Below are 13,149 nucleotides of genomic sequence, written 5' to 3'. Positions count from 1 at the left end.
TGGTGGCCCAAGCACGGGCTCCCCGTCACTAGCTGACCCCACGGCCCCGCCCCAGGCCGCGCTGTGTTGGGGTCGTGCCATTGTGGCTTCGGAGAGGTGGGGGAGAGATGGTGTGTGCTTGTGGGCCGCTGACCTGCGTCCCGGCCCAGCCCCGTGACACCAGCAGCTCCCGGTGGCTCCCGGCAAAGCTGCTTATTGGATTAGTGGCCCCTCGGGCCCCTGCAGCAGGTGGGGGGAGGCTGGCATTTAGGGAGTCCTGTTTTCGTCTGGGCTGCTCTGTGAGGCCTGCAGGGGCCTGGGGCGGGGGGAAGGCGGCGCCTGGAAGTGTGTGTTCCCCTTGGGGCTGAGCAGATGGTCCTGGTGGCCCCGGCCCGTCGGACACGGGCGCCATAGTCTGGACGTAATCCCTCTTCCTTATCCGCCGGGCAGGGGCTGACGCTGCTCAGGCCGCTGGTCTCCTTCTGTCGGACTTTCACGGGCACAGGCTTCCAGGGGTCCGAAGATGCTGTCCAGCTACTCCGCCTGCCTTTTCTCGGGCGTGTGCACGGCCCTGGTCGCCGTGGCCCTGGCCTATTACTTCTACTGGTGAGTACGGCCTGGCGGGCTCTGGGCTGTCCCTGCGCAGGGGCCCCGGGCCTCGCTTTTCTTCCGCTTCCCCTCCTGTTCTCCGTGTGCCACAAACTTCCCGCTTGGGAAGGGGCCCTTGTGGTCGGCAGGGAAGTCAGTGGCGGTCCTGCCGGTTGTGTCGGGGCTCGGCCCAGGGAGATCCCACCTCGCCCCGCCGCGAACGTGTCTCTGGAACGTTCTGGGACGTTCCTGGAGAAGGTTCTGGGGCCGGGCGCCTGGCGCCAGGAGCAGCTCCGTCAGCTTCCTGGTGCTCCCCGACCTCTTACCCCGCGGTGGGCGCGGGGGGCTCACGGGGTGGTCCGTCGATGAAGTAGAAAGTGGTAGTTTCCATCACGGAGAGGCCACCCCGCTGTACCCTGGCAGGCTGAGCTGCTTTGCGGTGAGTCACTCGCAACCGTTTCTGGCTGTCGTGCCCCGTGCGTGTACTGGTTCTTGCTGGGAGGTGGGGAGTCCGAGAGGTGGTGCTGACCCCACCGGCCTGGGGTTCCCGAGACTCGGGTCCAGCCCGACCCCACACCAGGCCGCGATGGTGAATGGGGCGCGTGTGCTCCAGGCCGCCTGTTTCCATCTGTAGAATGGGAAACCGCGTGCCCTGTCTGCACGTGACCGTCTGTAGCCGGGGCACAGGGATGGCAGCCATCGGGTGGAGCCGGCCCCCGCCCGGTGCTGGATGTGGTCAAGGTGGCCGTGGGGAGACCCAAAACCCCAGGTCTGTGGCTGACTTCATTTTTTAGGGCCAGAAAATGGGGTAATTTCCGGTGAAGAGACATTGAGACGTTGGCTCTTGTGAAGGCTCTGGCCCAGATTAGTTTTGTTTTCTTCAGCACACGGTCTGGCTGGGAATTGTTTGCCCGAGGCTTTCCCTTCTGTTGATCCGATTATCACTTCTGTTCTGACGATGCGGAGGGCGCTGCACACGGTGTGTTCGGGGGCTCCGTGCCTGCGCGGCCCCTGCCCCGCCGTCCAGGACACGAAGGCCCTTTCCTGCCCGCTGGGAACTGGGAGCTGGGAGCCCCTTCCTCCGCAACTCTGTGTCACTTACCGTGCAGAATGAATTTATGCCCGGGAGTTATTTGCGTTTTAGATCTTACGTGAAACGATTGATAGAATTTACAAAGAGTTACACGGGACCACAGAAAGGTAACAGGGGTGAGTCAGGGGAAGAATTGGCCCAGGTGAGGGAAGGAAGGACTTTTGTCCCCTATTGAAGGAGCTCCGGGTCTTGGCCAGGTGGTTCCCCAGACCCCGCTGGGGCCCCCAGGGGACGAGTGGTCACTTACTTTCATGATAAGCTTCCAGATGCTCTCGGCCAGGGGAGGGGTCCACCAGCCCAGGGGCCTGTCGCAGCAAAGGTGCCCCCCTCCCCCCACCCCTGTCCTGGTAATCGATGGCGTGTGGAGGCCAGGAGAGGAGAGGCAGCTCGTGTGGCTCTGAAGGCTGGCCAGCTGCGGTGTGCTGGCGAGGGCATGGGCTCCCTGGGTCCCCTCGGTCCTGACGCTTGACCCAGCCACTCAGTCGTCGCTCCATCCACACGTGGACAGAAACCCAGATGGAAGAATGTTTTTGCAGCTTCTTGTGATCTGGCTGGCAGAGTCGAGCAGCCCCAGCTGTGCCCCCGTCCCCCCGCCCCCGTCCCGTCCTTGTCCCCCACACTCAGAACTGGGAGAAAACATGGAGGTTGTCTTGCCCTGGGTCTACAGAACGGTCTCCTCCCCAGTTTGTGCTGGGCTTAGGTGCTGCCTTTTCGGCCGCCAGTCTCCCCGGGCCCGGAGTCCCACCCAGACTGGCGTGCGCTCAGCCAGCCTGGGCTTCTGGGGCGCTGTGACCGGCACCGAGGGGGAGACCCTCCCCGGAAGGTGCTGGAGAGGAGTGCTCTGTTCTGGTCAAGATGCCTCCGGCCGTGCGAATTTGTGAGCACTTCCAGGAGAAGCTCAGGGTCTCCAGGGGGCAGTTTTGAGCTGCAGGGAGTAGAACTCTGGGCTCCAAGATGCCATCGGAGACCCACTTCCTTCCGAGGCTCTGCCGTGATGCCCGGCTGTCCTCTGCAGACATCACGGCATCCAGGAGAGACACCTTCTCGTCCGCTGCCCTCTTGCCGGCGACAACTGTCTCCATGGTGGGCTTCTCCACGTGCCCGGAGGTGAGCCCATCGCTAGCAAGAGGCCGGACGCGGCCAGAGCGTGGCCCCGGCCCTGTGCTGGAGCGCCGCTTTTGGAAGCGTCCCCCCTCCTCCCCCCTGCAGGTCTGTCAGCAGAGTGACGTCGGGGCACAGCAGCCAGGGAGGCGACCGTGCTTCTCTGAGAAAGCCTGGCTTCGCTTCTGGGTGTAAGACCCCCAGACAGACATAGGGAGGCGTGGGTTCCCCCAAGCACACACTCACCGCCTCTGGTCGCCCACCGTTACTTCTCTTCGGCAACGTCGCCGGCACGTACCCCCTTTCAGACGTCATGCTCACCGTGAAATGCACACGGACCTCGTCTGTGCTTCTTTAAATTGTTGAATAACATCAGGGCCAGAGCCCCGCCTCCCCGCCCGTCACCCGGCACGACCTGGGGGCCGTGGCTGACCTCGTGCCCTCTGAGGAGACCTTGGGAAGAGCTGGGCCGCCCTTCCTCTGTATCTCAAATATTTAACAAGTTCACTGGCCTAAGTGGCATTTCGTACGTTGGTTTAGGGATCTTCCTCATTTTAAGGAGCGCAGATTCCTGCCGCGAAGAACCAGCTGCACAGGGGAAGGATGTTTTACATCTTTACGAGGGACAGAGACGTTTAGGGGAGGCCTGGGGCGCCCTCACTTCCAGCGCTGCCTGCACACCCCCGCGGGTCCCGTCCCTGCAAGCTCGTCGTCGGCGTAGGCAGCGCCCCGGTCAGCGGTTCCCCCACGCTGCTTTGTTGATAAGTTCCCCCATTATCGCAGCCAAAGTGTGGCTCTGGGTTCTCTGGGCTCTTTCTGGAAAGACAAACTGGCACCAAAGCCCTTACTTGAAGTTACAACAGTAGCTAGTTTTAAAAGTTAGTGACTTACAACCATGTCCAATAGAGATTTCTACCATGGCCTTCAAGGTGTGTGTGTGTGTGTGTGTGTGTAAAGAATCAAAACCTCGGGGTACCCGGGTGGTCAGTCGAGCATCTGACTCTTGACCTCAGCTCAGGTCATGATCTCACGGTTCATGAGATCGAGCCCCATATCGAGCTCTGACTCGATGACAGCTTGGAGCTTGCTTGGGATTTTCTCTCTCCCTCTCTCTCTCTCTCTCTCTCTCTTTCTTTCTCTCTCTTCCCTCCTGCCCCCCCCTCAAAATAAATAAATAAACCTTAAAAAAAAAAAAGAATTAGGGGCACCTGGGTGGCTCAGTCGGTTAAGCGTCTGATTCTTGATTTCGGCTCAGGTCATGATCTCCCAGTTCGTGGGTTCGGGCCCCACGTCGGGCTCTGCCCTGACAGTGTGGAGCCTGCTTGGGATTCTCTCTCCCTCTCCCCCCTCTCTCTCTGCCCTTCCCCACTCACACTGTCTTTGTTGCTCTCAAAATAAATAAACTTAAAAAAGAACGAATTTAGAAAGGATTAAAATCACATTGATGTCGGCTGCCTGAGGGAAAGCGGGTCCGAATCACAGAAGCTTCAGAGGCTCACTGACAAAGCGTCGGGTCAGACCGCGGCTTCAGTGTGGCTCTCCTGGGTGTGCATCAGGCCTCCTCAGCATGGGGTGCACCGTGCAGTTTCCCCCACGAATGTGACCGTGAGGCCCTCTCGTAGCGGGTCGGTTCCTGGCGTCAGTGTCTCAGTTACGGAGTTTTACCAATGCTCGCGATGATTTAAATATCTGTCACTGGTACGGAAAGCGGAACTTTTACGAAGGCTCTTTCAGAATCCGGTGTGTTGATGAAACCCTGACGAGTTTTCAGGGACACTCCTACATGCCCTTATTTCATCCTTGGAGCCAGCCCGTGGTTCTGGTAGTAAAGGTCCTCTTACCCTCACTTTCAAGTCAGAAACCGAAATTCAGAATGATCACGTCATGCGCTGAGGCCACAGACACGGGACAAGAACCGTTGGCCGAGCCCTGGGCCCAGTGCACACCTGCCCCCGTTCCTCGGTGGAGAAACCCACGGTGGGCGTGGGGGCCGCTCCAACGTGTCCGCTGAGCTGAGACCTGCAGGTCATTTTCCCTTGACCGAGTTACACGAGGACTCTTTTCACCTTTAAAGGTGCCGTATTTCGCGATCAGCATTAACCCAGACCTTAAATCGCTTTATATTTGCATTTCTCTGAGATGGCAGCCTGCCCGGTTTAAAGGAAAGTGAGCTCCCACCCGTCCCTTCCTCATTCTGGTTCTCAGGGTCGTGGCTCCAAAGCCGTCCAGCCGCTGACTCCCGACCGTTTGCTGATGCTCCGTTCCGTGACTTACTAACCCACCCAGTTCTCTCGCCGATGTTCACCAAGTGTCCGTCCACCGCGTGCCCAGCACAGCTCTAGACTTTTGCTTCTCTGCGAGTGTGACAGACACCTGTCACTCCTCACCGCCCCCGAGTTTGCTGGGTTAGTATTATTTTTAGTTATTTTGCTCTTCCCTTAATACTTCAGTATACTTGAACTTTCACTTTGTGTTGAATCAACTGGAGCAAAGCCCTCCTGACCGGCTCTGTGTAAAATAACTTGGGTTCACGACATTCGTATCTGCGGTCGTTATAATGGAGTTCTCCACGCTTCTTTTGTAGGTCGATTTCAAATATTGAAAGTCCAGAAACAGCATTCACAATAAAACTTTTAATGAATTAGCTCCTGCCGATGCCACAGAGAAGGCACGAGAATCCTGTCATTAAGTCTGTGCTGCTTGGAGGAGGAAGTCGCTCGTGAAGCCAACCGTAGAAACCCACGCCCCGTGTTAGTGCGATCTCTGTCTGTACCACAGTTTCCTGGCAGGGTGTTTTTTTTTGTTTTTTTTTTTTTTTGTTACTTGAAAATGTTAATTACTTCGTTTTTATTTTTAAGAAAAGAAACCTATTTCTCCTTCAATCCCAAAATCTTCTAGCTCCTTCATCGTATTCTTTGTAGAACAAATTCTTTGTTCTTGAAAGATCTCGGGTTCTAGTTTGGAGCAGTTTCTTTCCGGGCCACCTACGGGTGTTTATCCCGGCATTTCCTTCCATTGCGTAACGGGGTGAGTTCTTTGTCTTAAATCCATGTCTTTCTCCTTCCTTCCTGTTTCGCTGGACTACACCCTCAAGTAATCTTTTCACAAAGGATCAGCAGAAGTTCCATTTTCTGAAACCTGGTCGATCTCAGGACTGCCGTGATTTCCGTCTTCATTCTGTGTGTCTCTCTGGTCCTGATGGAGGGGAAATGGCATTCAGAGGGAGGAGGCTTTACTACAGGAGCTACTTACAAAGGGGCCAGCAGGGATTGGGGAGCGGTGAGAAGGGGAAAACCCTGGAGTCGGCACATCCTTACTGACAACGTACTTCGTTCCAGCCAGAGCTGCGTGGGGAAGGGCAGGGCCCACGGAAAAGTCGGAGGATCGCGGAGTCCAAGTTGACTTCTCTTGGTCCCAGGGTCAAAATTCTGTGAAATTTGTAAAGTGGCCACATTTCGGAGTGTGCCGAAGCATGAGGTTCTGGGCGACATCTGTGGCGCTCCGCCGCTCTTGACCCAAGGGTTCCGGCCTGGATGCTCCTGGGGACTGGGTGACGCTTGTCACGGTGCACGTGCGGTAAACACGCATCATGCATTCAGCAGGCTTTGATGGAGCGCCTGGGTATGACACCCAGACCCGCGTGCTGGCGTCCCAGAAACGGTGGCTTAAATGCGCGCGACTCGTCCTCTCTGCCTGCGAGGTCTCGGCCTCGGAGGACCCGCGTCTTCCACACTCTGGGCCTTTAGGCCTCATATGTGTTGCTTCATGCTGACCTTGAGCCACCCTTCCTCACTCAGGGCAGAAGGGCAGAGGGCGTCCCAGAGGGATTTGTCTCTTGTCCTAAAACAGACGCCTTCTTGCAAGTACCTATGGACGTCTCCCCTGTCCCCCCCGTGTCCCCCTGCCTGGAACTGGGCCTCATGGCCCACACCAGTCACTCCAAGAGGGGATGGGGTTCCTTTATGGCTTATATCTGGGACCTTAGATTCCATCTTGGGATTCGATTCTCACCAGGAGCGGCGTGGCGGGAGGGAGCCCACGGTGGCTGCACGGGACTCGTGGGCCCGGAGGGGAGGTTGGCCTGTTGTTTAATTGCCTCTTTTCACCCACTGGTTGAGGAGATATGTGATGCTAAAAGAGCCTCCTGATTCCCGTAATGGTTTTAAGTTAATTTTGTATTCTATTTATTGTAACGTATTAAACACAGTAGAGGGGCGCCTGGGTGGCTCAGTCGGTTGAGCGTCTGACTTCGGCTCAGGTCATGATCTCGCGGTTCGTGGCTTCGAGCCCCATGTCGGGCTCTGTGCTGACAGCTCAGAGCCTGGAGCCTGCTTGGGATTCTGTGTCTCCCTCTCTCTCTCTCTCTCTCTCTCTCTCTCTCTCTCTGCCCCTCCCCTACTTGCGCTCTGTCTCTGCCTATCAAAAATAAATAAATGTAAAAAAATAAGAAATTTTAAACACAGTAGAAATACACACGTGCCTCGATACAAATACAGCAGAAGTCGACACGTGTGTGAGGCGTGGTGTTTGCTAAGCCAGTAGCCCCACTCGGCGTGTCCAGCAGGGGTGCACCTGCTCGGGCGCGAGGGCCCGCGGGCCGTCAGCTCCGGTCCAGCTCACTGGTCTGCTTGTCTGTCCGCGCGGGCCGGGGCTCGCTCGAGGCTTTGTCGTAGTTGTGACATCTTGTGGGCCGTTCCCTGGTCCCGTGCGCGGTCTTCTCGGCTTCTCTTTCTTGTTTGGTTCTCCACACGAGCTGTAGCACCCGCCTGTCTAGTTCCCGGTGAAGCTGAGGGACCAGTTGGTGTTTTAATTAGGATTCAAGTGCATCTGTAACTTAGAACGGTTTGCATGTCAATCGCGTATCACCATCTAACCCACGCCCTCACAGTGTGGCACTTGTGGCCACCACCGGCTTCTGCGGGTCAGCAGCCTGGGCCGGGCCCAGCAGGAAGGGGCGTCAGTGTGGCTGCAGTGGGCTGGCACCCGCCTGGGGCTGTGGGTCCACCGTGCTCCACGGGGCCCGCCCCCCACAGGCCGCCCCGGGACCCCCGCCCGGTGGCGCGGGGCACGGGGGGAGGCGGCAAGGCCCTGAGGGCCGAGCTGGGGTTGAAGGACCTTGTGTTCTCCGTGTGCAGAGCCCTGAAGCCAGCGGGGCCCCAGCGCCGGAGAGGGGACCCCACGTCCTGACGCCTGCCTTGCCAGGGGCGGGGCACAGGGAGGGCAGTGTTGTTCCCTTTGCTAGGCCTGCTTATTGTCTTTCAGGGTGTTCTGCCGTGTCCTTGTGCGGGCTCTGCCGTCAGATCGTTTCGTTGCAGACACACGTGGGGTCTTGTCTACCGTGTGCCTCCTGCATCTGCGTGTCCGCGTGCAGGCGTGCCCACTGGACGGCAGTCCCCGGGCTTATCTTCCTGCCTTAAGTGCTTGGACTGTGAGCCTGTTCCCCACTTGCTTTAGGAGAAACCCCTGGTCCTGGACGTGCAGGTTTTCTGTTTCTGCTGTTAGAAAGACAGTGGAGCGACCCGGGAGCCGCCAGCGGCCGGGGCCCCAGATGATCGGGGGGTGGGGGCAGAGCCACCAGCGGCCAGGAGCTCCCCATCTTCCGTGCATGGCTTCCGAGGTTGCTCTATGGTCTCGGACGACCACCTGAGGCCAGTGTCCTGGGGCTGTTGGGTAGAAATGACTAAACTTCTCTGCTGTCTTGGTCCCTTCTGATGACTTCAGTCAGAGCGAGTTACTGAACGTTCTGAGAATGTCGATCTCTGTACATTGTGTTCACTGCATTCGGCACTCTGTCATCTGTTGTTTATAGTGGCACTTTGGTCACAGTGGATTCTCTGGGGTCTGCGGGATACAAACCTGTCATTTGCAGGTAGGGATGATTTTGTTCCTCCTCCTAGACTTTTCGGTTTCTCGGTGGTTCTGGGAATCTGACGAGGCGACAGACGATTGTTAGCAAAGAAACGTGTCCTACTTCTTGGCCCGTAGAAGGATAAGATGGTCCCTGCCAGTGAATTTACCCAAGAACGAAAGGTAGTCCCTTAAAGACTCAGAAATAGGATCGTGTTTGTCTGATCTACAATTTTAGTTGGCCTCATAAAAATACCCTTTCCGCTTCCTGGCCTTGTCAGTAACATGATGCTAGGATACAGCCTTTCTCTCGGCGTCGTGGTCAGGTCAGCGTGGACAACAGTGGCCATTGTGCTCTCATTCGTGATGTCATCGATGGGCGCAGGGTCACCCTCTGAGGTGGTGCCTCCCGGGCCGCCGGCCGGTGCCTGCCCCTCCGTGTCATTGTCAGAAGGATGTCTGCCACCAGCGCCCCTCCCGCCCCCGCTCACACCAGGTGGGCCGTGGGCCAGGAAGCCACCCAGTCCCTCTTGCCCCGGCCACATTTACAGCCAGAGGGAGGAGCAGCCGGCCAGGGACCAGTCAAGGGGCTAGACGGTCCCGCTGTGAGTGACGTGGATTTGCTCCCGTGTGGCCCGGGCTGGCCGCTTGGGGAGCGCGAGCCTTACTCCTGGCTCCGGGCTGCGTTTTGGGCAGTTAGCGTTGCGTCTACGTGTCTCGGGGTAGCTCGAGAATATTCGAGACAGTGTGCACTCTCGACTCTCCCCTGTTCATGGGTTTTGTCCTTCGGTGTCTCCTGACTCAGAAACAACAGAACGGCCCGCGCGCAAACCAAACACCCAGGCTCGCTCCCGGGGTGTCCTCTGTGCGGCCAGCCGGCAAGGCCTTTCTGTGGTGCCTCCGGGGGACTGTGCGTGCCTCACGCATAGGCCTTCACGGGTGGGACGGGACAGAGGGAAGGAGGCAGGGTAACGGTTCTGCTTTTCTGCTTCATCGCGGGCTTTGAATTCGGATGACCGAAATCCGCATGCAAGTCAGCGGCTCTTTCTGCCTGTAATGCAGACCACGTATCTAGAACATCAGAAACGCCGCCCTCTGGCGTGTTGAATGTCTTCTCCTATCGCCAGCCGCTGTCGGCTCACAGAGAGCACTCAGGGCCAGCTGAGGCCACAGCTCGGAAGGGCAGCGGTCCCAGAGGGGTGGTCCCACGGCTGCACCTTCCTCTGGTCCCCGGGGTCGGGCAGCAGGTCACCGGGAGAGGCAGCCAGAGCAGAGCAGGAGACACGGCTGAAGGGGCACCCGGTGCCGTCGGAGGGCGACGGTATTGGTTCGGGTCCCGTGCCGCGTCCCCGCTGTGTGCTGGGGACACCCTGGGCGGAGGCACGCGAGGCACGTGGGCAGAGGGACTGGCACCGAGTCTGAGTGTAAATGAGGTGCAGTCGGTCCCCATGCGGTGGTTCCCTGCACGGAGCCCGTGTGATGGAGACGCCCGGTGCCGCCCTGCCGGCCTTGGTTTCTTTCCCACGCAAAGGCTTTGTCAGAAACGTGGGAGTTTCCACGAAGACGGGGGACGGGGTGCCTGGGAGGATATCTGAAGGTCAGACCACCTGACTGGCTAGTTCATGAACAAGAGGGACCCAGGGACCAGTGCTGGGAAAGAGGGGCCCTGGGCGTCTGGGGACCGGTCCTGAGGCAGGTGTAGGGGACGGAGCGCTCTGCCCTTGAGCGGTGAGGCGGGGCCAGGCTTCCCGGCAGGACGTGGGAGGGGCCTGGGGTCTGGGGACGAAGCCGGAGTATTTGTGGGAGGGGTGTCACTCCACTAGGGCCGCCAGGACAGAGCGCCCCGGGCTGGGCAGCTTCGGCGGGCAGTTCTGGAGGCTGGCTGTCTGAGATCTAGGGGTGGGCGGGACTGGATCCCCGTGAGGGCTGTGGGGGAGGGATCTGTTTGTAGACAGCGTCACCCCCGCCGTGTGTGTCTTCCCACATGGTCCTCCTCAGACACGGAGAGACCGTGTCCGAATCTCTCCCTACGAGGACACCAGGCAGGTTGCTTTACGGTCCACCGCAGTGACCTCATTTAACGCGATCACCTCTTCAGAGACCCCGTCTCCAAATACAGCCACATTCTGAGGTGCTGGCAGTTAGGACCCCAGCATGTCTTTTGGGGGACACCGTTCGCCCATAATGGGAGGTGCCCCAGTGGGCTCTGAGAGCATCCAGGGGCCTCACGTGATGGCGGTGAGGTGCCGCAGTGCTGCAAGGTGCTTCCTCCCTTCCCCTCGTGGCCCTAAGCCACAGACAGCTCGGCCGTGGGCACCACAGGCTTGTAGCAGCAAAAGCACCGGGAGGGACAGGGTGTCAGACCCACCGGGGGTCCCCCTTCTTCGGGGGCGGGGCGCTAGAGCTGGGAGGAGGGTCTGGTTTGGGCTCCCAGTCCTTCCTGCCACACTGGAGGGAAGGCTGGCTGGCGTCCCCAGACGCCCCGGGTCGGCGTCTGTGGTGGCCGGTGGCCCCTGAGTTCCGTGTGAGGCCGCGTTTAGCTCAGTCGCCTGGCTTACTGCCCTCCCGACAGGCCGGCGGTCTGTCCTTGCCTTCCAGCCCCGAGGGGGTGACTGCACCCCACACCCCCACCTTGAGGAGGGGTGCGAACTCAGGAGGCAGCCACCTCGCCGTCAGGATCAAGTTGTGCAGATGCGGGCTTCCGGAACGATCTAGACCTATCATCTAGCGAAGGGGCTTAGAGACAGGCCCAGGCTTCCTTGCTCTGTCGGTGACGGCGCATGAGCATTAGTGAGGGGGTACCAGGTACACGGGCCGGGGCGGCCGCCTGCCACAGGCCCCAGGGGCCGCTCCTGAGAAGCAGGTGGCCTCTTCTGAGGCCCGGGCGCGGGGGGCTCACCCAGGTGTCCCGTGGTCACGGTCACGGACGGGTGAAGGGCCGAGTTCCGGGCCTTTCCTCGTCTTCCTTTGTTGGATGCGCAAATCGGGGAGCAGCTTTATGGCCGAGGCCCGGGCCCTGCCCCCGTCGTCCTGAGCTGCAGGCCTTGAAGCCGCTTGGGCCCTTCCGGTCCTCAGTTTCCAGCGGGCACCAACAGTGGCCACAGGGGCGCCCGGTGGCGCTGTGGCCGTAGCCAAGACGAGACGCAGACCAAGCGTTCAGGATGGAGTGTCTTCAAGTAACCCATCCAGGAGGAACTGTTTGGCTTAAAGCCTTGCGCGTAAGAAATGTAAACTTGTTCGAGAATGTTGGGTCGGGAGGCCGTTGAGAGACTTCATGATGTATTTCGTCACAGCGAGGTCGCGTGAGGCGGCACGGGAGATGCAAACCCAGCGGGGAAGACGGGAGGGAGGACGCTCCCTGGCCTCCCAGAGGAGGGTGGTGCCCGCGTTTTGAGAGGGGCGGCGACAGAGGCTGTTGAGCAGTGAGGCGTTAGACCCCCTTGGCTGCATCTAAAAGAACGAAGCCATATTTAGAAAGTAGAACTTCACAATGTGCCAGAGTGCATAGCGCTCGCATATTTAAAGTCGGGTTTAAAAACGTAGAGACTGACTTACACTCGTCTGGTGAGAAGTTAAGCCGGTTTTGTCGGGCGCACAAGCCAGCGGTCTTGGCGGCCTGAGTCGAGGGCTCCCCCGGCCGCGCTCCTGCCCCTCCAGTGGGAGGCCGAGGCCGGGGAGAGGCTGGGAGCGTGTGGGCCCAGTGGGAACGGGGCGTCGCCCCACCCCCACCCTTCTGCAGGGGACCCCTGCCGCCTGTCCCCGAAGGCCTGTGACGCCGGTGTCGGCGGCCTGTGGCTGGGGCGCCAGCGTCCGAGCAGACAGTCGGCACGGGGTACTCTCGCGGGGTGGGAGGGAGGACCCCTGACCGCGGCGGGTGACATTCCTGAGGGTGGAGTCTGGCCCCCAGGTGAAGTCGTGCATTTTGACCCCACTTCTCGGGTATCCGGGCCAGATCCTGACAGCCCGGCTGACCAGCCGCAGGGGAACATGCCGGAAGACGGCCAGCCTCAGCAGAGCCCCGGGCCAGGCTCACTTTCTGGTGCCCGAGGGCCCGGCACACAGCAGCTAGGACCCACCTAGGGTGGCTGCAGCAGGACAGGTGGTGGCCGAGGCTCACATAGAAGGGCAGTCATCGGAACGAGGCCCCAGGACCACTACCAGCCCCACGCCACGTCCATCAGCCCTTGTCAGGTCCCCCACTTAGCCCCGGGGATCAGCCCTTGTCAGGTCCCCCACTTAGCCCTGGGGACGCGGGCCGGGAGGCCAGCTGGACCCAGACAGGAGGGTGTGGTGCTGGCGATGGGGCCAAGGGGTGGGTGCAGCTCTCCGGGGGGGGGGTTCTGCCGATGGACTTTTAGACCAGAGCCTCGGGGGCGACAAGGGACTGGCTACTTACCTTCACAGCCTCGGGGGCTGTTGTGAAACAGGCACAGGGGTGGAGTGGCCCCCCCCCCCCCGCCCCCCCCCCCCCCCCCCCCGGGCCGGCGCCGCGGGGGCGCGGGGCCCGCACGCCCGGCCCCGCCCAGAGGGGCCCGCGGAGC

General features: G+C 59.9%; 1 protein-coding gene across 1 annotated transcript in view; it reads left to right on the top strand.

The window, feature by feature from the left end:
- The first annotated feature begins 266 nt into the window (after positions 1-266).
- The window catches only part of AGPAT3 (1-acylglycerol-3-phosphate O-acyltransferase 3), a 35,202-nt gene continuing 22,319 nt past the window's right edge, over positions 267-13,149 (top strand). The window contains exon 1 of the mRNA XM_040483793.1: positions 267-585. The gene's annotated coding sequence lies outside the window, so the exon portion shown is untranslated. The remainder of the gene's footprint in view (positions 586-13,149) is intronic.

The sequence above is a fragment of the Herpailurus yagouaroundi genome, unplaced genomic scaffold (assembly GCF_014898765.1).
Source record: "Herpailurus yagouaroundi ecotype Mexico unplaced genomic scaffold, PumYag 162, whole genome shotgun sequence".
NCBI lineage: Eukaryota > Metazoa > Chordata > Mammalia > Carnivora > Felidae > Herpailurus > Herpailurus yagouaroundi.
Note: the sequence above shows the minus strand (reverse complement) of the source record. Positions and strands in the feature narration are given on the sequence as shown.